Here is a 3,476-nt window from a genome sequence, read left to right as displayed (position 1 = left end):
TGGGGGCCCCCCGCCGCTGCCCGGACGCGCCTAGGTTCTTACCTGGGCTTTGGGAAGAGCTGCGCGAGGGTCGGGAGACCGCGCCTTCGGCTGCGTCAGAAACAAGTTCAAGAGCAGCAGGCGCAGTGGGCAAGGGGTCCGGGTCGGGGGAGCAGGGGAAAGGAAGAGCGCGCGAGCGAGAAAAGAAGGAAGGGGAGACGCGCATTGGGACCCTCGCCTTGTACCCCCCTTTAACTTCAAATATGTGCTTTTAATGAGTGCAGGAGTCTAGCGATCCGACGGGCAGACCCACTCAAAAGACTAAAATCGAGGAACCTCAGGAAAAAGAATGGGGCGGTGCGGGCTTTCCCCAAATATATACCCTTCCAGAGTCACTCGGTTTATTTATACTAAAAAGTGATGAACCCCTTCGTCATGTTTATTGTGAAACAGGGCAGCCCTCAGAGGGCCTCAGGGAAAGGCTTTTCTCTGAACAAAAACCAAACCTGAAAACTCAAGTCCAGAGCAAAAGCCTTCAATACTGGGAGACAAAGTCGTCCAAACCAGACCTTCCCTTTAAAAAAAGAAAAAAAAAAAAGAAAGAAAAAGAAAAGGAAGAATGAAGGAAAAAAAGCTTGGCCTGGAGAATCAGCAGAAATAGTTACCCTCCCGTGAGCAACAAACGGTTTATCAAAAACGCCTTGCCCATCCCCCATTTTCTGTTTGCCATTCCTACAAACTCTTTGCTCCATTATCTTACACTTGAGCAGAAAATCGTTAGAAATATTTGGAAACGAAATAATGTGTCACTATCTTACAGAAAAAGCTAAAAATAGTGCGCGAACTGACTTAACCAGAAAGTGTCTTTCTCCCTTCTTTTCTTTTCTGCGGGCTGGGCATCCAGGAAGAGAAGCAAGGTCGTCCTCGTATGTTTGAAACCGGAAGGTGAGAACTGGATAAAGGAACACCGATGACACATTCTGGAGGGATTCTAGGCTCCCCTTCTCACACCTTTCCTAAATGGTAAACCTGATTATCTTAAATCGATGTCTGGCTTAAAAAGCACTTCCCTCACCGTGAATAAAAAATTTGTATTTTCTGTTTAAATGGAATGAGACGTGCAAAAGGTTCCACTGAAAAAAAAAGTCAGACGGAGCACAATTAAAACCCCCAAACACCTTTCCAAACAAGTGAATTTGGGCTGAATCCATTCATTCCAGAGCAGATTTTATTACGATAAAAATAAGAAGCTCTTGCACAAAATTGTCATGCAGTTAATACTGTTTGGGGCGATTTCGTCTAGGATTAAAATGAACCAACCTGCAGCGAATTACTAAGGCTCTATTCTTAAAAAAACAAAAAAACAAAAAACGGTAAAATGCCTCCCTTACTGACAACGTTTGCTAGAATAAAGGATCTTCTCACAATTTGGGGGTGGGAGCAGATTTTCCAACAGAGTAAGGAGAGGGAGAAGCAAAGGTTCCGCCCCTCCCCAGAAGCAGAAAACTCGCCCCATTCTTCTGTTGCGGATTTCAAAGTAGAAGTTAGAAGTCAAGCGTTTAGTATAAATATACTGTTTATATTAAAGGGATTTTTGTCATATGGGGATGGAAGATAGAAGCATGGATCTCCTCCAAATTGAGGAGCTTCCAGCATGGCAGCCGGCGCTCCAGAACTCTGACCACCCAATTCAGGGACCGTCCCCGGTTACCCAAAGCGGGGAAGGGGGGCACAACCGGGGGAGCCGGTGCCCTGGAGGTGGGGAAGCCGGGCGGCCGGGAGCAGCCTCCACGACGGCGCGGGCGGGGGGGCCCACCTCTCTGCTGCTGCGAGTGCTGGAACTTCACACCTTCTCCTGCCTGCCCGGCTCAGTCACCCCTCCCCATTTCACACCCTGTTTGCAAAAGGTATTATTTTTCTAAGCAGTCGTGGGTGTGTGTACATCAGTGTTCACCATCACCAGTGCAGTGCATCAGAAAAAAAAAAAAAAAAAAAAAAAAAAAAAAGCCTGGGTTAAACTTTGCCTGTTAAGTCTGTTTGGAGGCTTTTCAGTCTGAATCTCATCTCGACTTCCAGCAAATCGCTCGTGTGTTCTGTATGTTCTGCGTGAACACACACGCCTTTCTTTTTAACTTGGTAGGACGCGTCCGGATCTCGACTGCCTTAGCCTTTCAGGGCACGATGAAGTCCTTTGCAGCCCAGTCTCCATCAGTGCAAAATTTTTAAAGGACACACACGGCCCACCGTTTAAGGCACTCCCCGCGCCCACCTCATCCCCAGCCTCCACTCAATCCCGCCCTTGGCTCACTCAATTTCTAAGTTTCCAACAGGTCCCCAGAAGTTTCATGTCATGATCAGAATTCTGAAGTCTTCCAGCCTTGTTTGGAAGGCTGATATGAATCTTTACTAAAATGGACACTTAAGCTTTACCCCAAGCTATTTAGATAAGATGCATTTTGTCCTTCAGTCCTCGCAGGGGACGTGGTCCTTTCTAGCACACCATTTACAACACGGTTACAACCAGAATTTACTTCTCCCTTCGAAAGTACTATTCAACCTGAAATATGCAACACTGGAACACCTCAGACGGGACTGAGCGGGCGGGCGAGTCCTGCTTTTGCCCAGGGAGTAGAGGAACGGGGACCGGCCCGCCTGCAAGCCCGGCTGCCAAGGGACCCACCCGGCAGACCCGCGGGCACGGCTCCGAAGAGTGAGGTCCCTTCCTTCCTGTTGCTCCAGCAGTTACTAAAGATTAGTGAGGTGGAAACACCCTCAGGTGGGAAGTGTGGAGGTGGAAAAGACAGTCCAAAGGTCGGGCAACGACCCGAGCGAGTGTCACCCGAAGGTCTGCAAAACGTGCGGCCCAATGCAACCATGCTCCCACCCCGGCCCCTGCCCAGCCGCCCGGGACGCGCGCCACGCGCCCGTCGGTACGCTGCAGGGCACAGAGGACAGTCACACAGCACTGACAACACGCAGACGGCACCGGCGAGGCGCACACCGACACACCCAACGACAGGCTCCGCCATTGCGAGGCGGCTGCCAACCTGGAGCAAACGGGAAAAGCCAGCGGGTCCCCGGCCTCCTTCCTCCAAAGCACGTTACCTAAATGTCGCAGTTTGTGTCCAGGCTGTTCCCGCTCCACCCTAAAGATTATGCGAACGCAGGAGCCGTGGGTGCGCGCGGGTGGGCAGGGCGGGGAGCCTCCCCTTCTGGGTCCCGTCGGTTTTATTTCGGGAGCGGGAGGGGGAGGAGGGAGGGCTGGGGGAGGGGAGGGGAATCCCAAATTAAAATAACCCTCAGTTTTGAGGACGTTCGGTGCCATCGGATATTCACACCAGCAACAGTCACATTACATTCGCCTTCGCCAGATGGCGGCGGGTTCAACTTCCCGGGATCTCGCAAAGTCAGGGTGTGCGCCCGAGCGCGCGCCGGGTGTGGGGACGCAGGCGGGCGCGGGACAGCCCGGGAGCTGCGCAGCGCTGGCCGGGGCCGGG

This window comes from Neophocaena asiaeorientalis, unplaced genomic scaffold (genome assembly GCF_003031525.2).
Source record: "Neophocaena asiaeorientalis asiaeorientalis breed wild unplaced genomic scaffold, Neophocaena_asiaeorientalis_V1.1 scaffold124, whole genome shotgun sequence".
Taxonomy (NCBI): Eukaryota; Metazoa; Chordata; class Mammalia; order Artiodactyla; family Phocoenidae; genus Neophocaena; species Neophocaena asiaeorientalis.
This window is presented reverse-complemented; position numbering follows the sequence as displayed.